Source organism: Capricornis sumatraensis, chromosome 2 (assembly GCF_032405125.1).
Source record: "Capricornis sumatraensis isolate serow.1 chromosome 2, serow.2, whole genome shotgun sequence".
In the NCBI taxonomy this organism is placed as follows: domain Eukaryota; kingdom Metazoa; phylum Chordata; class Mammalia; order Artiodactyla; family Bovidae; genus Capricornis; species Capricornis sumatraensis.
The window spans coordinates 82,406,016-82,432,204 of record NC_091070.1 but is presented as its reverse complement, the minus strand read 5'-3'; positions in this window follow the sequence as shown (position 1 = coordinate 82,432,204).

The following is a 26,189-nucleotide window of genomic DNA, read 5'->3' as shown; positions in this document are numbered from 1 at the left end:
CTTCAGTATTCTTGCCTTGAGAACACCATAAACAGTATGAAAAGGCAAAACGATAGGATACTGAAAGGGGAACTCCTTGGGTCGGTTCGTGCCCAATATGCTACTGGAGATCAGTGGAGAAATAACTCCAGAAAGAATGAAGGGATGGAGCTAAAGCAAAAACAACACCCAGTTGTCGATGTGACTGGTGATAGAAGCAAGGTCCGATGCTGTAAAGAGCAATATTGCATAGGAACCTGCAGTGTCAGGTCCATGAATCAAGGCAAATTGGAAGTGGTCAAACAGGAGATGGCAAGAGTGAAAGTTGACATTCTAGGAATCAGCGAACTAAAATGGACTGGAATGGGTGAATTTAACTCAGATGACTATTGTATCTACTACTGTGGGCAGGAATCCCTTAGAAGAAGTGGAGTAGCCATCATGGTCAACAAAAGAGTCCGAAATGCAATACTTGGATGCAGTCTCAAAAACAACAGAATGATCTCTGTTCATTTCCAAGGCAAACCATTCAATATCTCAGTAATCCAAGCCTATGCCCCGACCAGTAATGCTGAAGAAACTGAAGTTGACCCATTCTATGAAGACCTACAAGACCTTTTAGAACTAACGCCCAAAAAAGATGTATGAAGATATATATGTGCATAAAATAATATATGAATATAAGAAATATATTTAAAAACTACATTTGATTAAATTCATCTTAGAGTGCTTACTACATTGCTTCCTTGTTCAAGAGGTCTTGTTTACAGAGATAAAGTTTAATCTCTTAAGGCTGAAATTTTCTGGGGAAAAACATAACTTACCAAGCAGTCCTCACTGGGTTAGAAGGTCCTCAGCCTACTGCAATCTGTTGCAATTGTTTTCTTTCTGTTCATCAACAGAGAGTGTCAATCTTTGAATATAACCAGGGAACAGTAAAGATTTCTCATTCATTGAGTAGATACAATGGGTTTTTAATGCTGTGGTCTAACAAAATAAATGCTTTTTTTTAATCAATGCCCTGAAAAGTAGAATATTGCTTCAAGATCATCAACTCATTGTACTTGGTGAATAAACTGTATGTACATGCCAATGGAATTTTCAGATGGAGGAATTAAACATGTTTGGGTTAAAATTATATTTAAAGGAAACAATTCTTTTCAAGGGAAGAGTTGGGTATAGGTTGATTCTTCTAATGATTTAAGTGCTTGTCCTAACTGGGGGTGGCGTGAAGCCAGCATAAGCTGGTGATAAAAATCTAACACTTGAATTTAATGATCGAGTAATTTTTAACTAATAGAAACCCTGCTGTTGGATTATATTACTCAAAACAATATTAAGTTTTGTAACACTGTCTAATCAGAAAGAATCTGTGGAAATAATCCATATAATCGTCATTTATCATGCTTTATGAGGGAAACTACTCATTCTTCTTGAGAAAGCTGATTATTTCTCATCTAATTAAAACACTAACATTTTGGGACCCTTTGAAGGTTGAGACCCACAAAACCTTCCTGCTGTGTGCAAGAACCTTAAATGTATTTTAGAATATTTAACATTTTTTCCCTCTAGTTGTGCTTATTATATCTTACTGATACATAGGATTGGAGAACAGTGTTTTATTGTTTCTTGGTCTCTCTCTCTTTTTTTTTTTTGAATCCTGTGGCTGCCTCTCCTGACAACCCTCATCCTTAGGGTCTCTCTGGAATCACTGCTTCCTCAGACTGCCATGACCACCTCCGCCATCCAGGCTTCACTGCTGGTTTCCTAGACATTGATGTAGTTGGCGTGACTGCTCCCTCTGCCTCTGTTTCTACCTTTTCCATTGATCCTGTGCAGTACCCAGGTTTATCTTCTGAATGACGTAGCTTACGTCACCTAATTAGCAAACTCAAACACATCCACTCGCGTTAAGTTAATGTTAAAGAAAGCATATAGCTTGATAGTGATCAAGAAGTTCTGCCTGTCCTACCGTGTCTCTCTGTTTTCAGACACAAACCTTTCACCTTGGTCTCAGCAGTCCCACTGCTGGTGCTCAGAGTTGCTAGCCGCTCTTGGCAGTTTTTCCACATACCATCCTTTCTACCAAGGGCATGTCTCTTTACTGAGTCTGATCCTTTCTTCAAGGCCCAGGGGGAAGCCCATCCTTCGTTCTAACTACTCATAGAGCAGTGGTCTCTCCAATACTGAGTTTTTAAAGCACATATGGTCTCTGACGCTTTTTGATATCTGACGTAAGATGCCACGTACTGCATCTTCCTACATTTATCATCTGAGCAACTGAAGGCCAGGCTAATATGCCTTCGGTGCTTAGCACAGTTCTTTATGTATACTAAAAAGAATGTTGTTGATGATGAAAGGGTATGAAAAAATCACCAAAGCTAGGGATTCTTTCTTTTTTTTGGAGGCAGGAAGAATGTGTCTTAGTACAAACTTATGAGGTAAATGTTGGTTTCTTTATTTTGCAAAGAAAGAAACAGATTCACATTTAGTAACTTCAGTTATTAAAGTCCATGGCAGAGTCTGGGTTTGCCCAGAGTCCTCAATCTCTTCTCCTTTTCCTCTTTTCTCCACTTCTCTCTTCTCGTCATCTCTCTTCCTCTCCATACTAGTATTTTCTAACTTTGCCAATACGAGCTATCGACTGCCTTCATTCCAGGACTAGGTAATGCTGAGGTCATTATTAGCATCTTTTGACAAATATATTTCAATAAGGCAAGGAAATTTCATGGCTGAATTGATGAACTAATCTATTGTGCTCTGGATTAATTCTTTAACCTTGTGAGTCCCTTTTGAAAGCTAACACTGACAGGCAGATACGAATTTAAAGATGCAATTTTTTCCATTCTGGCACTCTTGTGAAACTGCAGGACTATTTTTGGTTTGTTGTCACTGAGTTATCTTTGTGCCCTCCCTTTCCCATCTCTGCCTCCTCCACTTAGTATGTGTTACATAATTTCTGTCACGAAAGAGAGAACAAATCACAAAGTTAAATAGCAGTGAACACACCTATTTAACTTTGTTTAAGATCTGCCCAGGAATGTGAAACATGTTTAAATATAAAACTGAGAATGAGGCCTTTGACATTGACTGATTTTAGAAATTAAGTAGGACTAATCCACAATACTGATCTCATAGAGAACTATTTTCACAAAATTCCAGAACATTGGTGGGAACTGGACCTTAATTAGAGCCCCATTGTATGGGGATAAATAGCATGATTCTTAGAGTTGATATTGCTGCTAAATGGAATGGCACATAATCAGGGGAAATTGGTGCATTTAGGTACTGTAGATGTATAGAACTGCTTATATATAATATAGGGTCAGTCCAGAAAGCATTTAAAAATACTTCTCAACACTTTTTGTAGGATGTTGAAATTATCTCGGAGTACAGAAGTTCATCATCATTGGGGCGGGGAAATGAATGAAAATAATGGCATATGCTTCTTTGTGAAGTTCTGTAGTAAACAATTTAGAGGTTACCATGGGCCACAGATGAACAAGAACACAATGTCTTATCCAAAAGCAAGCACAAGGATGTTTGAACAATTATAATATCTATTAGTGATCTCTGTTCGTTTCCAAGGCAAGCCATTCAATATGACAGTAATCCAAGCCTATGCCCCATCCAGTAACACTGAAGAAGGTGAAGTTGAATGGTTCTATGAAGACCTACAAGACCTTTTAGAACTAACACCCAAGAAAGATATCCTTTTCATTATAGGTGACTGGAATGCAAAAATAGGAAGTCAAGAAACACCTGGAGTAACAGGCAAATTTGGCCTTGGAGTATAGAATGAAGCAGGGCAAAGGCTAATAGAGTTTTGCCAAGAGAACGCACTGGTCATAACAAACACTCTCTTCCAACAACACAAGAGAAGACTCTACACGTGGACATCACCAGATGGTCAACACCGAAATCAGATTGATTATATTATTTGCAGCCAAAGATGGAGAAGCTCTATACAGTCAGCAAAAACAAGACCGGGAGGTGACTGTGGCTCAGATCATGAACTCCTTATTGCCAAATTCAGACTGAAATTGAAGAAAGTGGGGAAAACCACTAGACCATTCAGGTATGACCGAAATCAAATCCCTTATGATTATACAGTGGAAGTGAGAACTAGATTTAAGGGACTAGATCTGATAGACAGAGTGCCTGATGAAATATGGAATGAGGTTCGTGACATTGCACAGGAGACAGGGATCAAGACCATCCCCATGGAAAGAAATGCAAAAAAGCAAAATGGCTGTCTGGGGAGGCCTTACAAATAGCTGTGAAAGAAGAGAAGTGAAAAGCAAAGGAGAAAAGGAAAGATAGAAGCATCTGAATGCAGAGTTCCAAAGAATAGCAAGAAGAGATAAGAAAGCCTTCCTCAGCAATCAATGCAAAGAATTAGAGGAAAGCAACAGAATGGGAAAGACTGGAGATCTCTTCAAGAAAATTAGACATACTGAAGGAACATTTCATGCAAAGATGGGCTCGATAAAAGACAGAAATGGTATCGACCTAACAGAAGCAGAAGATATTAAGAAGAGGTGGTAAGAATACATAGAAGAACTGTACAAAAAAGAGCTTCATGACCAAGATAATCACGATGGTGTGATCACTCACCTAGAGCCAGATATCCTGGGATATGAAGTCAAGTGGGCCTTAGAAAGCATCACTACGAACAAAGCTAGTGGAGATGATGGAATTCCAGTTGAGCTATTTCAAATCCTGAAAGATGATGCTGTGAAAGTGCTGCACTCAATATGCCAGCAAATTTGGAAAACTCAGCAGTGGCCACAGGACTGGAAAAGGTCAGTTTTCATTCCAATCCCAAAGAAAGGCAATGCAAAAGAATGCTCAAACTACCGCACAACTGCACTCATCTTACATACTAGTAAAGTAATGCTCAAAATTCTCCAAGCCAGGCTTCAGCAGTACCTGAACCGTGAACTTCCAGATGTTCAAGCTGGTTTTAGAAAAGCCAGAGGAACCAGAGATCAAATTGCCAGCATCCCCTGGATCATGGAAAAAGCAAGAGAGTTCCAGAAAAACATCTATTTCTGCTTTATTGACTATGCCAAGCCTTTGACTGTGTGGATCACAACAAACTGTGGAAAATTCTGAAAGAGATGGGAATACCAGGCCACCTGACCTGCCTCTTGAGAAATCTGTATGCAGCTCAGGAAGCAACAGTTAGAACTGGACATGGAACAACAGACTGGTTCCAAATAGGAAGAGGAGTTTGTCAAGGCTGTATATTGTCACCCTGCTTATTTAACTTATATGCAGAGTACATCATGAGAAACACTGGGCTGGAAGAAACACAAGCTGGAATCAAGATTGCCGGGAGAAATATCAGTAACCTCATATGCAGGTGACACTACCCTTATGGCAGAAAGTGAAGAGGAACTAAAATGCCTCTTGATGAAAATGAAAGAGGAGAGTGAAAAAGTTAGCTTAAAGCTCAACATTCAGAAAACGAAGATCATGGCATCGGGTCCCGTCACTTCATGGCAAATAGATAGGAAAACAGTGGAAACAGTGTCAGACTTCATTTTTCTGGGCTCCAAAATCACTGCAGATGGTGATTGCAGCCATGAAATTAAAAGACACTTACTCTTTGGAAGGAAATTTATGACCAACCTAGACAGCATATTCAAAAGCAGAGACATTACTTTGCCAACAAAGGTCCATCTAGTCAAGGCTATGGGTTTTCCAGTGGTCATGTATGACTGTGAGAGTTGGACTGTGAAGAAAGTGCCGAAGAATTGATGCTTTTTTTTTAAGCTCATTTGACTCATTGGAAAAGAATCTGATGCTGGGAGGGATTGGGGGCAGGAGGAGAAGGGGACGACAGAGGATGAGGTGGCTGGATGGCATCACTGACTCAATGGATGTGAGTCTGAGTGAACTCCGGGAGTTGGTGATGGACAGGGAGGCCTGGCGTGCTTTGATTCATGGGGTCGCAAAGAGTCGGACATGACTGAATGACTGAACTGAACTGAACCTTTTTTTTTTTTTTTTTTTTACATTACAATATTGTATTGGCTTTGCCACACATCAACATGAATCCGCCATGGGTGTACACGTCTTCCCAATCTTGAACCCCTCTCCCACGCTCACCCCCCACACCATCCCGAATTGATGCTTTTGAACTGTGGTGTTGGAGAAGACTCTTGAGAGTCCCTTGGACTGCAAGGAGATCCAACCAGTCCATCCTAAAGGAGATCAGTCCTGAGTGTTCATTGGAAGGACTGATGTTGAAGGTGAAACTCTGATTTTTTTCGCCACCTCATGCAAAGAGTTAACTCATTGGAAAAGACTCTGATGCTGGGAGGGATTGGGGGCAGGAGGAGAAGGGGACAACAGAGGATGAGATGGCTGGATGGCATCACCGACTCGATGGACGTGAGTTTGAGTGAACTCCGGGAGTTAGTGATGGACAGGGAGGCCTGGAGTGCTGTGATTCATGGGGTCACAAAGAGTCGGACACGACTGAGCGACTGAACTGAACTGAACTGAACTGATTATCTATTAAAAATCTTCCAACTTGACATTAACTGTGTGTAGTAATAATGTATCAAGTTTTGTGTTTCACAAGTTAGAGAAATGAAGAAACTCAAAGGAGCTCAAATATGATTACAGCACTGGAAAGTAGAATGTAAGAAGTGTTCAAACATTTGACTTGAAGAATAACAGATTGGATCATCATATGGTATATACTGGTTTGGCCAAAAGATCATTCAGGTATTCCCACAGCATCTTACAGAAAAATCCTAATGAACTTTTGGCCAGCCCAATATTATATATTATACATTATATATCATATTATATATTATGGAAGAGTTTCTACAGAAGATAGTTTCAGGCTCCTGTCTGTCTTCAGACAGAAAAAGGGTAGAGCTGGAGAGAGAAAACAAACCATTTGAATGAGGTCTTTCTGTTGTTCAGTCACTAAGTCATGTCTGACTCTTTGTGACCCCATGGACTGCAGCACACCAGGCTTGCTGGTCCTTCACTGTCTCCCAGGGTTTGTTCAGACTCTTGTCCATTGAGTTGGCGATGTCATCCAACCATCTCACCTCTGTCACCCCCTTCTCCTCTTGCCCTCAATGTTTCCTAGCGTAGGGCCGTTTCCAGTAAGTTGGCTTTTCACATCAGATCGCCAAAGTATTGGAGTTTCAGCTTCACCATCTGTCCTTCCATTGAATATTCAAGATTGATTTCCTTTAGGATTGACTGGTTTGATCTCCCTGCAGTCCAAGGGATTCTCAAGAGTCTTCTCTGGCACCACAGCTTGAAAGCATCAGTTCTTTGGTGCTCAGCCTTCCTTATGGTCCAGTGCTCACAACTGTACATGACTACTGGAAAAATCATAGCTTTTACAATATGGACCTTTGTTGGCAAAGTTATGTCTAGATCTGCCATAGCTTTTCTTCCAAGGAGCAAGTGTCTTTTAATTTCATGGCTGTGTGTCCATATGGATAGGGATATATAGTATACACGATATATATACTATATGCATGTACTAACATGTATAGTATGTATAAGTGAATTGATACTGTGTAAGAAGAGCACAGGGTGATACATACTATAGGAGATGTGAACAAATCCCCATCCAACCTGCTAGGGGACAGTCTTCCAATAAAGGTGCTTTTCTTTTTTTCAATTTTTATTGGAGTTTCAGTTCAGTTCAGTTCAGTTGCTCAGTCGTGTCCGACTCTTTGCGACCTCATGAATCGCAGCACGCCAGGCCTCCCTGTCCATCACTAACTCCCAGAGTTCACTCAGACTCACGTCCATCGAGTCTGTGATGCCATCCAACCATCTCATCCTCTGTCATCCCCTTCTCCTCCTGCCGTCAATCCCTCCCAGCATCAGAGTCTTTTCCAATGAGTCAACTCTTCACATGAGGTGGCCAAAGTACTGGAGTTTCAGCTTTAGCATCATTCCTTCCAAAGAAATCCCAGGGCTGATCTCCTTCAGAATGGACTGGTTGGATCTCCTTGCAGTCCAAGGGACTCTCAAGCGTCTTCTCCAACAGCCCAGTTCAAATGCATCAGTTCTTCGGCGCTCAGGCTTCTATAGTTGATTTACAATGTCATGTTAATTCCTGCTGTACATCAAAGTGAATCACTTGTACACATACATATATCCACTCTTTTTAAAAAGATTTTTTCCCCATATAGGTCATTACAGAGTATTCAGTAGTTCCCTGTGCTCTACAGTAGGTCCTTATTAGTTTTCTATTTTACATATATTAGTGTGTCTGTCAATCCCAATCTCCCAGTTTACCCCTCCCCTACTCCTTTCCCCCTGGTAACTGTAAGTTTGTTTTCTACATCTATAACTCTATTTCTGTTTTGGAAATAAGGTCATGTGTGCCATTTTTTAAGAGTCCACACATAAATGATATCATATGATATTTGTCTTTCTTTTCAAGTGTTACTAAAAACCAAGCAAAACCAAACAAAGCCCAGAACCAGTGGATCTTTTGTGGGATCCACTGTTACAGAAAGCACATGAGCACACTGGGTTTATGGAGCTCTTGGCTTCTCTTTTCACATGAAAACTTTTCCTTGAACCTGGCCTTTCCATGGAGCCATTCTGCTTTGGGATTCTGAGCCCATCTGTTAGGACCTTGTCTGGTCCATAAGTGAAAACAAAACAAGGCAACCTCTAGCTTGGCAGGGACCCTTAGGAACTGCTACAGCCAAGGGGCAGCAAGTCTGGGCAATACTTTTCTGCTGCAGTCGAGGGGGTCTGGGCCAACCTAGGAGCTGACCTCCTGACTCCCCTCCCCCAGAGAGCATCACCCTCCAGGGTCATGGCCTAATTTATTTGCTTTCAAGCCCTGAGTTGAAAGTTTTGAAGGTCAGCACAATAAAGCCAAAAGAAGCACCAATTTCGCTCCTGGAGCCAGCCCTCCCCTTTTTCAATAGACGAAAATCATGCACAAAACAGGAAAATGGAACCTTTGTCTGTGCTGTAATTTTCTAACTCAAATGACCATGAAGGCCCAGTTCATACTGGCACTTATTATGCAGACAACCTTTGGAACCCAGTTACTCAGTAAATTATGATTGTAGAGGATATATATCATGGTCTTATCCTAGAGGGGGAGGGAAGAGGTGAAAAAGAATGGTAAAGAATGAGGTGGAAAATTAAGGCTTTTCAAAAAGCAGGGCAGATCATACCTTTGAGATTCAACAAGGCTCATGGGACATGCCCTTGTTCAATGATGAGCAAGTCATGAAGAATTTCACCTTTCTTTATCTTGATGACTTGAGGGCTGCAACTCTAAGTCAGCAGTGGTAGCTCAGAGCCTGGCTTATTATAGGATCTTCAATTTATGTGTGTTGAATGAATGCACAAGGGAATGAATGAACATATGCATGCAGTTTTGGAAGCTAAGAAAATTAAAGGTGAGGATGGTCACCACTGTTAGTTTATGCAGAAGAATTGATGAAAGATTAAAGGACTTCTTAATTAAGTCAGGTGACCTCAGAAGAAACAATTTCAGAAGCATAAAAACTAAAGCCATATACTCCTCTCACAGTTCAGTTCAGTTCAGTCGCTCAGTCCTGTCTGACTCTTTGCAACGCCATGAACCTCAGCACATCAGGCCTCCGTCCATCACCAACTCTCCGAGTTTACTCAAACTCATCTCCATTGAGTCGGTGATGCCATCCAACCATCTCATCCTCTGTCGTCCCCTTCTCCTCCTGTCCTCAATCTTTCCCAGCATCAGGGTCTTTTCCAATGAGTCAGCTATTTGAATCAGGTGGAGTTTCAGCCTCAGCATCAGTCCTTCCAATGAACACCCAGGACTGATCTCCTTTAGGATGGACTGATTGGATCTCCTTGCAGTCCAAGGGACTCTCAAGAGTCTTCTCCAACACCACAGTTCAAAAGCATCAGTTCTTCAGTGCTCAGCTTTCTTTATAGTCCAGCTCTCACATTCATACATTACTACTAGAAAAACCATAGCCTTGATTAGATGAACCTATGTTGACTAAGTAATGTCTCTGCTTTTAAATATGCTATCTAGGTTGGTCCGAACTTTCCTTCCAAGGAATAAGCGTCTTTTAATTTCATGGCTGCAATTACCATCTGCAGTGATTTTGGAGCCCGAAAAAATAAAGTCAGCCACTGTTTTCACTGTTTCCCTATCTATTTGCCATGAAGTGACGGGACCCGATGCCATGATCTTCATTTTCTGAATGTTGAGTTTTAAGCCAACTTTTTCACTCTCCTCTTGCACTTTCATCAAGAAGCTCTTTAGTTCTTCTTCACTTTCTGCCAGAAGGGTGGTGTCATCTGCATATCTGAGGTTTTTGATATTTCTCCCGGCAATCTTGATTCCAGCTTGTGCTGCTTCCAGCCCAGCGTTTCTCATGATGTACTCTGCATAGAAGTTAAATAAGCAGGGTGATGATATACAGCCTTGACGTACTCCTTTTTCTATTTGGAACCAGTCTGTTGTTCCATGTCCAGTAGTAACTGTTGCTTCCTGACCTGGATATAGGTTTCTCAAGAGGCAAGTCAAGTGGTCTGGTATTCCCATCTCTCTCAGAATTTTCCACAGTTTATTGTGATCCACACAGTCAAAGGCTTTGGCTTAGTCAATAAAGCAAAGTATGCAAATAATTATAGAAAGTAGAGAAAAGAAAAGATACAAAATGGAACCAGTGGCTAAAGACCTAAGTACAAGGAACTTGAAAGTAACATATTATTTGGATTATTTTAATAACATGTTTATTTTGGAATGATTTTAGATTTACAGAAAGTTAGCAAAGATAGTGTGGAGAAGTCCTATGCATTACTTTAGCTAGTTTCATTTTTGCCTAATGTTAACAGGATACGTTATCGAGGTACATTAGTCAAAACTAAGAAGCCAACACTGGGAGTTCCCTGGTGGTCCAGTGGCTAAGAATCTACCTTCCAATGCAGGGAACGTGGGTTTGATCCCCAGTCAGGGAACCAAGATCCCACATGCCACAGGGCAATTAAGCCTGCGCACCACAACTAGAGAAGCCCACGTGTCACAGTAAAAGATTCTGCGCGCCGCAGCTAAGACCCGATGCCGTCAAATAAATAAATTAATTAAAAAGAAAAAGCCAACACTGGGACATCACTATTAACTAAACTCTGGTGATTCAGATGGTAAAGAATCTGCCTGCAGTGCAGGAGATCCAGGTTCCATCTCTGGGTCGGGAAGATCCTCTGGAGAAAGGAATGGCTACCCACTCCAGTTTTCTTGCCTGGAGAATCCTATGGACAGAGGAGCCCGACAGGCTACTGTCCGTGGGTTCACAGAGTCATACACAGCTGAGCGACTAAAGCTTTCACACAGACTTCATTCAGGTCGCCAGTCTTTCCATTACCGTTTCATGGTCTAAGCCAGGATCCTAGGTCACATTAGGTCTTCAGGTCTCCTTAGTCTCCTCTAGTCCGTGACAGTCTCGCACTCTTTTCTGATTTTCATCCCCTTGACATTTTTTTTGAGAATTTTTAGGTGTGTGGTCAGGGTGTTGTAGAACATCCCTCAAAAATGGGTTTATCTGAGGTTTTCTAATGGTTAGACTGGAGTTATGGGTTTGGGGGAAGATCACCACAAAGGTGAAGTGCCCTTCTTGTCACGTGGTATTGGGGAGGGGGGCACATGATATCCATACAACATGACAAAGGACAGTCCTCTGCTATGGCCAGTCTCCCATCCTTCCAGGCACACATGAAGCAGCATAGAGTCTCCTTCCAGACATCCTCAGAACCTTGTTCCTTTGTACCTTAACTGAAACCCTGTTACCACGTTTATACTCTTTTGCTTTAGCACCAAGTCTTTCCTTTTACAGAGGTTTGTTGTGTGTCTGTTTAAACATCATCAAAGAGAATGAATGAAACAGACATGCACTTTAAAAAAAGACATTCTTAAGGCTTGAGGAAGGAGACAGAGAGCCCTGAAATGCAAAATGAGATATAAACAGAGAACAAGACGGGGGGAAAATGGCAGCCAAAAGGAGACAGCCAAACCAAACAGGGGCAAAATTTGTGATGAAAATAGCAAGTGAAAAATGGAATAGCGGTCAAAAGCGAAAGTTAAAAAAAAAAAATCTAAAGTTCCCAATTTTAAAATTTTGCAAAAGTAGAGGAAATTTAAGTGGTTCAAGTTTGTACAGGAACACAACATAAATGGAAAAATATGTTTCAAATAGGTAAGGCAGATTTTAATGAGAAGCCAAATACTACAGTTATCTGATCTTACAAAAGGAAAGTACTGCAATTTGGAAAACCCAGGAACCTTTTGGCAACCCTTACGTGATTAATAACTATCAGCTTGAGCTTAACAAAGGGTCTGAGGAGGACTGTCCTGAAGGCTTGTATTGGAGCCTGTTGTTTTCTTTGTATAAACAGTCACTTTGTTTTGAGAAGTAAACAGCAAAAGAATGTGAAATCCTTTTTAAACAATTTAGGTTGGTAAATGGTTTTTGTTTATTTTTTGAGGAAAAAAACGCATGATCATGTCTTCTAAATGGGGCTCCTGCCCACGATGTCATATTAAATATTTTCTTTCACTCAAGAATTTATTGTGCATAGTCTTTGTTCAGACACAGTGTTAAGAGTTGGGCCCTGCCCACAGAGACTCGTGGTCTAGTTAGTATATACCCTTTTTATTCTTTACCTTTCATTTACATTTTTACTGGTTTTGATATTGGGAGTCAAATCTCTTTTGCAAGCAAGAGTTCGGTTTTTGCTTTTTCCTTCTGTGGCCCAGGCTATGCACCATGTCATCTAGCAAAGTGCATTAGCTATCAGGATGCGTGACCTGTTTCGGCACCTTTCCCCTGTTGGGTTGTTGATTCTGTCACTCTTACTTCCCCTTGTGCTTGCAAGAGGAGCAACCTGTGAACATGACAGAGGCCGTAAATCTGTCTCCGTAGGTTGGCTCTACTTTGTAACTCTCTTGCCAACCAAGCCCAGGTTATTTGCAAGTAGCCTGCCTTGTGCAGCCTTTCATTCTATCCAGCACGAGTGCCAACACCGGGCATTCCATCCCAGATAAGAATGTCAACACAAGGTTATCAGAACTCATGTAATCCACACAAAACTATGTAACACATTAAACCTTCAAGTTTCATATAGGAAAAAAAGATCCTACTATATCCCACAATCCCCATTATTTTTTTAGTTTTTTTCAGTGCCAACACTTATGATTGCTTAAAGAGTAGGGTATCTTTCTCAGCTGGAACTGACTCAAGGTCGGTGATGACTGGACCTCTCTGCCACTTTCTAGGGTTTGTGTTCTAGGCTCTTCTTTCCGGTGCTATTCTGTTCTAACTTGTGTTCTTGTGACATTGTTTAGGTAACACAGGCCCAGTAAAAGGAGGAATGATAGCAATATACCATGGAAGCTAAGTTGATTCATCTGTGGTTTTTCTAAGGAAGAAAGAGAGTGAATATCACTCATTATTAGAGAAATGCAAATCAAAACTACAATGGGGTGTAACCTCCAACCAGCCAGAATGGCCTATCATTTAAAAAATGTACAAAGAGTAAATGCTGGAGAGGATGTAGAGAAAAGGGAATCTGCCTGCACTATTGATGGGAATGTAAATTGATACAGCCACTATAGAGAACAATATAGAGATTCTTTAAGAAACTAGGAATAAAGCTACAATATGACCCAGCAATCCCACTTCGAGGCACATACCCTGAGAAAACCATAATTCAAAAAGACACATAGGAGACTGGTTCAAGATGGCAGAGTAGAAGGACATGCGTTCATCTCCTCCTGTGAGAACACCGAAATCACAACTAGCTGTTGAATAACCGTTGACAGGAGGATATTGGAACCCACAATAAAAGATACTCCACAACCAAAGACAGAGGAGAAGCCACAATAAGACGGTAGGAGGGGTGCAATCAGGATAAAATCAAATTCCCATACCTGCTGTGTGGACAACTCACAAACTGGAGAACAATAATAGTAAAGAAGTTCTCCCACTGCTGTGAAGGTTCTGAGCCCCACGTCAGTCTTCCCAGGCTGGGGATCCAACAGAAGGACTGGGGATCCCCAGGGAATCCGACATTGAAGGCCAGTGGGATTTGATTACAGGACTTCCACAGGACTGGGGGAAAACAGAGACTCCACTCTCAGAGGGCACAAACAAAACCTTGTATGCACCAGGACCTAGGGGAAGGAGTGGTGACCCCCGCAGGAGACTAAACCAGACCTACCTGCTAGTGTCGGAGTGTCTCCTGTAGAGGCATGGGTCAACTCACCGTGGAGACAGGGCACTGGCAGCAGCAATCCTGGGAGGTGCCCTTTGGCATGAACTCTCTTAAAGGTTATGGTTAGCCCTACCATAGAGTCTGTAGGCTCCACAACTGGGTAGCCTCAGGCCAAGCAACTAACAGAGAGGGAGCATAGCCCCATCTATCAGCAAACAATTGGATTAAAGTTGGTGATCTGTGATGACCTGGAAGAGTGGAAGGGGGAGGTGGGCTGGGGAGAGACACAGAGGTAGGGAATATATGTTTATGTATATGTATATTTGTAGTTGTGTGTTCAGGCACTGAGTTGTGTCTCTTTGTGACCCCATGGACTGTATATGTATACACATATAGCTGATTCACGTTATTGTACAGCAGCAACTAATACAACATTGTAAAGCAATTATTCACCAATTAAAACTATAAAAAACTCTTAAAAAGGAAGTAGAACTACAAACCTCAGCAGCCTCAACAGGACAACAAAGCAAAGCAAAACAAAGCCCTAGGAGGGTTTTGCATAGGCTGGAGGCTTTACAGAGCTATTTTGTTGTTGTTGTTGTTCAGTTGCTAAGTTGTCTGACTCTACTACCCCATGGACTGCAGCACACCAGGCTTCCCTGTCCTTCACTATCTCCTGGAGTTTGCTCAAACTCTTGTCCTTTGAGTGGGTGATGCAATCCAGCCATCTCATCCTCTGTCACCTCCCTCTCCCCCTGCCCTCAATCTTTCCCAGCACCAGGGTCTTTTCTAATGAGTTGGCTCTTCACATCACATGGCCAAAATATTGGAGCTTCAGCTTCAGCATCCATCTTTCCAAAGAATATTTAGGGTTCATTTCCTTTAGGATGGACTGGTTGGATCTCCTTACTGTCCAAGGGACTCTCAGGAGTCTTCTCCAGCACAATTCGAAAGCATCAATTCTTTGGCGCTCATCCTTCTTTATGGTCCCACTCTCACATTGGCACAGTTAGTTGTGCTTTTTCTGGGCCTTTAATGGCTGTGGCTCAAGCTTCTGCTTCATCATCTTGCCTCAGCACCTGCAAGCCAGTGCTGCTGCTCTTTTGCCTTTGTACATTTTAAATATCCCCAAGATCAACTCCAGAACTCTAAGCTTCCTGTATGGGGTGTTAAATTATATCCCGGGAACCAATGATTGTTTTTGCCTGGCTTCTGGTTATAAGGTTGCACAGGTTTTAAGTGGTTGGCTCTTAAACTTTTCCCAAAAATCCTACTATTCTCGGGGCACTATTTTGCATAACACAAGGTTTTCGAGGGGTCCATATTGAAAGGCCTAGACTCATCTGTGTTTTCCTTTCAACCACACTTAGATCTCTTCTCTCTGATATGTTCTTAGCTGGGGACATTGCTCCTTCCATTGTCTCAAAGTTTGAAAGGTAGCAAATGAGGAGAAGAGGGGTGGAGTCACCTAGTTCCTAACAGTTACCTCAATGTACTGTCACTGCAAACTCTATCTCCTTCTAGACTCCAAACTCCTTGAAGACAAAGATCAACTCTTTGGTGTCAACCTCTCATGGTTGCAGAAAATCCTAGACGCAAAGTTGGAATGTTAGCTCAATCATCTGTAACAGTTGTCAGAAAGCCAGATGCCTTCCTTGGATACACTCCTCATGCCCAGAATTGTACTGTACAATTTTTAGGGATAAACCCTATGACACTCGAAGGGCCCCACTCTGATTCAACCAAGCAAACTGATCAATACCCCAATTAGGTCTTCTAATAACTTGTCTTGAGCTCTTCTCCTGAAGCAGGGAGGAGAAAAGTCATTGCTACTAAAAAGTAAAATAGAAAGTACAGTGGTGTAATCATGTCTTTTGAAAGTAATAGTGGGTAAAGAAGAGAGAAATAAGTGTGTGGCTGAGAAAGATGTGTTACATGAGTTGTGAACATAGTTAAGCGAGTGGGAGGGCAACTTAATTATCCAGTGAAATAGGAACTGTCTAGACAAGTAACTCAGATAGCTCAGACTGAAGCCAACCCTTCAGGAGTTTGTGCCAGAGCCCAACCTCAGTCCTGCCTACTGGAGTCCCAGGGTTTTGTTTTGCCCTGGGTTAAGCCTCATCCCAGTTGGCTGCCAACTATTAACTTTGAGTGGCTTACCATAAGAAGCTCACAGCTAAGGGAATTCTTTTCCCTCCTGTCCACTGTAGTAAGGGGCAGATGAACTTGAGTCCAGCTTCCAGCAGTTATTCAAAATGAAAAGAACAGCTTCCCTCCAAGTCCAGAGGGTCATGGTTACCTTGGTCTGACCCTCCATACTCCACCTTGCCCTGCTACGCCTTGCAGATCCCTAGAGAAGAAGGCATAAAACACAGCACTGGAAAACAGAGGGCTTGCATTCCAGCTCTCCAGAGGACCTGCTGGGGACCTGGAGGAGGTCATTTAACCTGTCTGCTTCTGAGTTCCTCATCTGTGAAGTGAAGGGGCTGACCGAGAACATGGCATTTTTTTCTGAAAAGTGATAAAGCACATTTTCATTGTAGAAATTGTATAGCATGGAAAAATGTCATGTGTATATAAAGTATACCTAAAATACCTGAATATCTAATAGATATTATAAATACAATTTGGGAGCCTACTTCTCTTCCTAACATTACATGAAGCACTTCTCCATTCATTAAAATGATTCTGCATCAAACCCAACGATTGGGTTTCCAAATTTCCTTCCAGCTCAAACATTTTAGGGTTCTTTGAGTGATGATACAAAATAAGATTGAAACTTTGCATGAAAGGATACCTTTCTAAGAGAAATGATAGCATCTTTGACTACCATGTTGGAGGCACTGTGGGTAATCTAATCATGGGTCTCTTGTGTTCTCACTTGCCTTCCTGAGTATCCAAGAATATGAAGCCATGATTGCTTTTTACCTGAGCCACTCTTCAGCATTGTGTTTTCGGCAAGCATCCCTGAAAAAATGAGATAAGATCTACCTACAGAATGACGAGCAGCCTTGCTTACTGCTAGCTCTAAGAGTAGGACATCCCTCAGGCTCTTCAGCTTCAGTGCAAACCCACCACACGTGCAGCATCTATCTGGATCTCTCTGCATTGGCCCCAAGGATTTGGGGGACAAGAGTAACTGGTGTAAATACTGATGTCCATGCCACTTGCTGTGATGTAAAGTAATGAAATCTTCAGTCTCTGACCCAGGGGTCTCGTATCTTCTGCCAGCAATAGATTAACTCATTATCTTGTAAGTGGGATCAAATCAGCTCTCAGAGAAAACAATCATTACACGTTAGCTAAACAATGACAGCTGTGCAGCAAGGACATTTAGACGCCAAGAATGAAGGCATCTCACTTCACTTTACACGGCTGATGAGTGGCAGAGCTGGGAATCAAACCGGGGTTTGCTGGATTCCAAACTCCACATATTTTATTGGCTGCTTTCATCATATCAGACACCATACTGAATCCTCTACCCAGTAGAAACCATTTCATATGAAATTAACTGAGAACTTCAAATGAATTCCTCATTCAGAAAAATAGTTGATCCTAATTAGATGTTAAGTCTGAAGCTACTTTCCCTGGAAAATTTTACCATCTGTTACCTATTTGTAGGATTCATCTACCAAGCTATACCACTGGTTCATTTAGATTAAATGAAAGCATTTAAATTTGGTTATTGTGGTGTTTTATTTGCTTTAAAAAGAATTTTTTCTCTAGGAGGCTCTAGTTCATAAATATTATGGATATTCTTTAAAGTGACATAAATGCAATAGGAATCATTCCAATATCCATGATCATAGATGATATAAGCTTTCCATATTGGAGTGAAAAAAAGGTAAATGAATAACCCTAGGGACATGTGTCACCGCTATCCTAGGGCAAGAGGCTTCTTCTTTTTTTTTTTGAAGACTAATTTTTTTTAAAGCAGATGTAGGCTCCCAGAAACACTGAAAGTACAGAGACTCCTCATATCCCCCTGAGCCCACACATGCATGGCTTTCCCCATTAACAACATCTCCTACCAAAGTAGTACATTTCTCACAACTGATGAACCTACAATGAAACATAATTATCACCCCAAATCCAGAGCTTACATTAGAGTCTGCTGCAAGAGACTTTTTATTGATTAAAAACAGAATATGACCCAATGACAGAAAATCCTTGTTGCTAGAACATACATTGAACTTGCTGAAAGGACTCCCTGCAGTGTCTGGTATCTTGGAAGCACTCAGTAATTGGTAGGTGTTGTGATTAGTTGCTTGGAAGTACCTTCTTGGGTTTCCCTGGTAGCTCAGATGGTAAAGAATCTACCTGCAATGTGGGAGACCTGGATTCGATCCCTGATTTGGGAAGATCTCCTAGAGTATTCTTGCCTGGAGAATTCCATGAACAGAGGAGCCTGGCAGGCTACAGTCTACATGGTTGCAAAGAGTCAGACACTAGTGAGCGACTAAGCACAACACAGCAAGTACCTTCTCAGTGAATGAGTTATTTGATCATGCATTCAGGTGTTCCATAAGTGTACTAGGCATACAGCAGTGAACAAGACAGACGCCCCTGCCCTCATGGAGCTTATGTTCTAGAGGGGAGAGCAGCAGTGAACAGATATACCAATACAGAAATCAGTGATGAGAATTGCTCTGAAAAACATCAGATGGGAAGAAAAGGCTGGAGAGAGATGCTGTGGGTGCCACTCTTTTAGATTATGTAATCAGAGGTCTTTGCACTGAGATGATATTTGAGTAGAACCTGAATAAGATATGGGAACAACAGCGGGAACATGTGGGTAGTAATACTACCTGGATTAAGAATAGACGTGAGAGGGAAGACTTCCCTGGTAGTCCAGTGGTTAAGAATCCACCTTGCAGCGCAGAGGACATGGATTCAATCTTTGGTCAGGGAACTAAGATCCCACATGCTGCGAAGCAACCAAGCCCTGAATGCTGCAACTAGAGCGTCTGTGTGTTGCAATGAAAGACCCTGAGTGATGCAACTGAGACTCTATGCAGCCGAACAAATAATTAAAACAACAAAAAAAGAGTAGACATGAGAGTCACATAAAAAGGTTTCTTTGCGGTCCAGCCTCATTTCCTGTTTTGGATTGTGACTTCTCTGTGGAACTCAACTCACTGAGAGCATATGCACAGAGATGGCAAGCAGAGCCTTTTGCATTGTGAATGGATGGTCAGAGTGCTCATCATTTACCGTGGGTGGCTGTTCTAGGAGGAGACATTTTAATTTAAACTGAACAAACACTGGTGTTTCCCACAGGCCAGGCTCTGATCCCAGAGTCTGAGTGTGACTGTGCTTGGTGGTGTGACTGAGTTGTTTTATCATCAGGAGCGTGGAGAACAGTGTGAGTGAAGATAAGGAGAAATAAAAACATGGCTTCTGGTTTCCATGGAGCCAAACAAATCATGGGAAGCTGGAAAACGAGGAGGAAAGGAAAAGAGAGTTGTTCTGGTTGTGGGCTGTTTATGGAACTGGTAGTCAATTTGGTTTCCAGGGGCATTTTCATGGACATTTGGTATTGGTCCAAGGCAGAGGTTGGCGACACTAGCCTCTTTCTCTGCTTTTGGCTTAAAAGGACTGAAGAAAGAATAGATTCTCTTCCCTTCTTAGCTAAAGGTGGGAAGATGAGATTTTTTTGGAGACCTGGGTCTTCTCAGTGAGTCAAATAATGTAAATTTTATTGTAATTTTTCCTTCCTCCCCAGAAAAAGAAAAAAGATTTACTTTCATTGCAAATATTTAAGTGTTTATTGGGTTCATTTTCACAACAGAGTTAAAATGTTAAAATGTGGGAAAACCAAATATCCCCCCCGCCCCCCGCCCACTGCTTTCATTTTGGCTTTTGTTTAATTTTGTAACATTAATTCTTTGATCCTTCCAACCATAAATCATTTAAGTGACTTTGATTAAATAGCTGCTTAACTTCCAAAATTCTTTGTATAATGATTGTGTTTCTTGTCATATTCCGTACAATTATAATGAGGTTTTCCAAAGCAGGTTCTGATGCCAGTGCACCTGGACTCCTCCTGGTGTGCCGTGATTTAAGGCAAGTTATTTCACCTCTCACAGCTTAGCGGGAGCATTGATAAGAAAAGCTTGGTATTTTATATATATTCCTCATGGAGATGGTGGCGGGAATTTTATTCAGTTAGTGTTTATAAAGGATGTTTATTGGAGACCCCAGGGAGGGCGATGCTTTAATGTGCAGTAGGAAATCTGTTCTTTGGACCATCTGACCAATGTTATATCATGACTTGGTTCTTGGCTCCACATGCTCTACTGAGACTTTCTTCTGGCTTCCCTGGAGACCGAATTTTGCTGTTTTCCCAGTGTCTTAGAACTCAGAGGTGTGGCTGCAAGCTGGACACGCGGCAGCTTCTACACCCAGTAGGGCCCTCCTTTGGTGTGGATACTCCCATTATGTCAACTGCCAATGTCTCTAGTTTTGGGGTGTGAGCAGATCTGTGAAATGCAAGACCCTTAGTTCAACTAACAAGGTTTAATCCAAAATTCTAGCAAATTACCATTAATTGTGTTGACCCTATGACTTTATTTTGCTCACGAGTTGGAGCAAACTCCGGGAGACGGTGAAGGACAGGGAAGCCCGGCGTGCTACAGTCCACGGGGTTGCAGAGAGTCGGACATGACTTAGCAACTGAACAACAACAGCAGCAATGGCTTCATTAGCAATACCCGTTGACTGCCGCTAACTTTTATGGGTTTATGTGTTACAAAGGTCAAGCCACTTCAGTCTGGCGATGTTTTCCTGTGACCCGTATGTTTACTGTAACTATTAAGCCGACAGTAAAATGTACAGAATGGACATGGTTCAAATATTTCCCACTGCTTCTGAAATGATTATTTCTCTACAAGAACAGGAGACTCGTGAAATGTGGGCTTAAGGAGAGGCAGCAACAAAAACCATGGGTTTTCAAGTTTAAGCTAATATTTAAGGTGGGATAAAGACTTACTGGTAAATATTGATTTATCTTCCCACCTATTCCCCTAGGGGCTTAATCTCATAGCACAGAACATTAAACAATTGTTTATTATTCCAGCAGTATTATAAAAACAATACTGAAATTCTTTTCCTTCTTTCTTTCATTTTTTTTTTTCTTTAAGAAATAAAAAGCATCTAATATCCCCACAGGGCAGAACAACTGTGTCTGAGACAGCGACACACCCACATAGAAATAGGCCTTGCTGGGCTCCATCCTTCACAGGACTCTGCTTTTCTTCCTGGCCTGGGGTCTTACTTGCAACAAAACTTGAAAGACTTCTTTTAACTCTAGGCTTTAAAAAGAGCTAAAAGGATTGGTGATAAATGATTGACCCCCTCAGGAGTCAGGTGAACCGTCCAGAGCAACGCTGCTAGGAACGCTCTGAGATGATGGAAATGTTCTGTATCTGTTGTTGCTGGGTGGTCACCGTGAACCATGTGTGGCTCTTGAGCACTTGAAATGGGGCTGATACAACCAAGGGACTGAATTTTCCATTTTATTTCATTTTTAATAATTTAAATTTAAACAGCCACCTGGGCTAGTATGATTACCATATTGCAGAGCACAGATTTATAGTTTCTCAAGAGTTGGCCAAATAACACATATACTCACACACTCATGTACAGTAAAAAGTAGAACTGAAATGCAGGAGTGGTTCAGATGTTGCCTTGAACCCTGACTACCCAGGGGAATGGCCTGTCCTGGGACAGTCTGGCCCTCCCTTTATGGTTGACCTTTGTCCCTGCCTGTCTCCTGTATTTCACCTTGCCTGCCTTCTCTATGAAACCAGAGGTGATCGTACTCAACCATTGCATGCCCAGCTAGATGTCAGATATATTTATACTTTTTCTGGGTCAGATTCCTGGGCCGGTCTTCTCCCCCTCAAAACAGTCTCTGTAGGAACTTCCCTAGTGGTCCACTGGTTAAGAATCTACATGCCAACGCAGGGGACATGGGTTCGATCCCCAGTCCAGGAACTAAGATTCCACATGCCCTGGGGTAGCTAAGCCTGTGTGTCATAACTACCGAAACACAAGTGCCCTAGAGCCTGTGCCCTGCAATAAGAGATGCCACCACAGTGAGATGCCCGCACACTGCAACTAGACAGTAGCTCCCGCTCACCTCAACTAGAAAAGGCCCGCTTGCAGCAGTGAAGACCTAGCGCAGCCAAAAATAGATAAGTTGAATAATTAACTAAAACAGTCTCTGTAAGTAAAAGTGGTTTGAAGGAAAACTAGAGGAATACTTTTAAAATTTCCTATTACAAAAGAATTTCCCCAATAGTCCTTTCTCAAACAGGCATGAAATACTGTTAAGAGCAACCTTCAAATCATCAGGGTTTAAATGATGCAGATTAAGGATCAAGATGCTGACACAGAATGAAAATGGAAAAACAAGGTCCAGGTGTAGACAGCCCAGACAGGCGGGGCGAGCGGTCTGCCTGCGGGAGACGCACTGCCCTCTGCTGCCGCGTGTTCAGGGCATCTAGCATCCATTTCTTTACCAAACATTGAGTGCTCCATGTGCCAGGCACAGCTCTCAGAATGAAGCAGTGAGCAAAATGGGCCTGGTGTTTATTTTCATGAGGTCAGGCCAATATTAGTCGAACAGGCAAACCCACCAGGAAGGCCCAGGGCAGGGAGCTCTGATTGAAACCATCTACGCTTGCTTGTTCAGTCTCTTTCCACGTTCTCGGATAGCACCTCAGTGGGGGTTTCACCATCCCAGCATGACTCACCTAGGTGTCTTTTCTCTTTTTTTTTTATTCTTGAATAGGCTTTATTTCTTTCCTTTCATTTTCTCTCTCGCTTTTCAAAGCATTCTTTTTAGTTAATGTAATTTCTAGAACTGAGTCTTTTTAGCATATTGGAAGGTTAAGAGTTTGAAGAAATACATTACTGTTGATACCATTCCCTGTATTTCTGTCATATTTCTACTTATTCTTTAATGCATTGCTTGAGTGCTACCTTTTCGGTAAAATATCACCATCACTGTCAGTCCTGACGGCCTCCAGGAGTAAATATTCCTGAACTTCTGTAGCACCTTGGACCTGCATTATAATGCTTGCTGTGTTATAGCAGTTCTTTACCTGTTAGCTTCCCTCACCAGTCAGTGAACATCTCAGAGTAAGGTTTGTGTCTGAGTTTTGTTTATATTTTCAGCTCCAAGCACAGCAACTCACATCTAACTGTTGACCTATAAATGCTGAATGATGAATGAAGGAATGAACAAGAGTCCAAAAATCACATGAATCCAGATTTTTTAGTCTAGCAAGGAATACTTTGTCTTTGAAATAGCAATGAATTGTCAACTTTTGTGATCCTGGCTTATTATTTTCTATTGACTTTTTAATTTAATAGGGAAAAGTATAAATACATTTTCTATTGGAAAATTTATTTTTAAAACAACAAAAACTAGATAGGGAAAGACGACAAGCAGTCAGTTGTTGCAGACCTTCAATGCTGAAGCTAATACTACTCTTTTATTCCGGGAAACAGAATCCAGCTCTTACATACAGAGCGCCCTGGCAATATTATTTCTCAGCTAAAGAATGAAGAACCAAGTCTAGCAGACCGTGGACAAGCCCAGATATGCAGAGGATAAAGTAGGCTGGACCTGGGACAGAACCAAAGGCCTGAAGCCACATAAACAACCAACAGTACAAGCACCTTTTGACCCTTGGAATAAAAGCAAGACCACAAGTTAGAGCCAAGAGGGCAGGCAGGAAGCTGGGCAAAGGACAGGATTCAGGATAAGCAACAAATCACACCGGAAAATAAAAACATCAATCTTAGTTGCAGGCAGCCCCAAACCTAGTATTTCAGGAAAAAGGAAAGCGGTTAGAGATCAGAGCAAATAAACTGATCCAAAACCTAAGCAGAGTCTAGGGAAACATCATCATGACACAAGCTGATGGGGAAGCAGTGTGAGGAAAGACAGAATCAAGAGGATCAGGGGGTCAAGTAGAGTCAGGTCCACATCCCTTCAGCACTGACAGAGGCCTCCCGAAGGGGTGAGGCAGAGCTGAGAGCCTCTCTGTACATGAGGATGTATCATCCTTGCAATGCTTGTAGCACCAGTTACCCTGATCCTCACTAACAAGAGAATTGTGATTTCCATTAAGAAAAAGTGAAAGTCACTCGGTTGTGTCCGACTCTTTGGGACCCCATGGACTATACAGTCCATGGAATTCTCCAGGCCAGAATACTGAAGTGGGTAGCCATTACCTTCTCCAGGGAACCTTTCCAACCCAGGGATTGAACCCAGGTCTCCTGCATTGCAGGTGGATTCTCTACCAGCTGAGTCACCATGGAAGCCCAAGAGTACTGAACTGGGTAGCCTACCCCTTCTCCGGTGGATCTTCCCGACCCAGGAATTAAACCAGGGTCTCCTGCATTGCAGGCAGATTCTTTACCAGCCATGCTGAAAGGCTATCCTTAATTATAGCCTGTTACAGTATTGTCTAATTTGCTCTTTATCTTGAATGTCTGAGGTAGGTAGGAACTTACTTTTAAAACCATTTTACATGACAGTGGACTTGTATCCAGAATACATAAAGAACTCATAATCTTGGGACTTCCCTGGCAGTCCGGTGGCTTAGACTTCACACAGTCCCAATGTAGGGGGCCCAGGTTCTATCCCTGGTCAGGAAACTAGATTCCGCATGCTGCAACTAAGACCCGATGCCACCAAGTAAATAAATATTAAAAGAAAGAATTCATAATCTAAAAAGACTGACAACCTGTTAAAAGAAAATGCTCAACGTCATTAGTTATCAGGAACTTGCGAGTTAAATCTTCCAAGCACACCACGAATAGCACTTCACTGGCAGTGCCTGGTATTGATGAGGATGAGAGACTGGAATCTTCATCTCTTGGAGATGGGCTTGTAAAATGGCACAACCACTTTAAAGAACTGATCCAGCAATTTCATGAAATCAACATGCCTGGACACACACACACATGTATGCACACCTGCACACACATACACATACAGAACTTGAATAGAAGTGTTAATAGCACCTCTATTTGTAACAGCCCCAAACTGGAAACAATGCAAACTTCCATCAGTAAGTGAATGGATAAACAAATTGAGATATTCTTACAATGGATATATTCAACAACAAAAAGGAACAAACTATTCAATGCTAATGCTCACAACATCACAAGATCATGGCTGTATTTCAGAAACGTTGTTTTGATCAAAAGAAACCAGACGATCTGCAAGATTCCATTCTATGTGGTTTTAGAATAGGGGGGACTCTGCTGTGGTCATGGAAATCGGAAAGCAGATGCTTTGGTTTATATATGGGCCAGGAAGGAACTTTCAGGGGTAATGAAAATGTTCTATATTTTGATTAAGATGGTGGATACATGTGTAAATATCTGTAATATTTGTAAAAGATTGTTCAAACTCAGTGAACTGTACATCTAAGAGATGTGCATTTTGTAATGTGTAAATTGTACCTTTACAAAAGAAGAAAGTCAGGTTCAGAGAAGTGAAGATACCTGCCTAAGTTCAGTTAAGTTCAGTTGCTCAGTCGTGTCTGATTCTTTGTGATTCCATGGACTGCAGCACTCCAGGCTTCCCTGTCCATCACCAGCTCTGGGAGCTTGCTCAAACTCATCTCCACTGAGTCAGTGATGCCATCCAACCATCTCATCCTCTGTCATACCATTCTCCTTCTGCCTTCAATCTTTCCCAGCATCAGTATTTTCCAATGAGTCAGTTCTTCACATCAGGAAGATGTGGAGAAGTATTGGAGTTTCAGCTTCAGCATCAGTCCTTCCAATGAATATTCAGGACTGATTTCCTTTAAGATTGACTGGTTTGATCTCCTTGCTGTCCACAGGACTCTCAAGAGTCTTCTCCAACACCACAGTTCAAAACCATCAATTCTTCGGCACTCAGCTTTCTTTACAGTCCAACTCCATACATGACTACTGAGAAAACCATAGCTTTT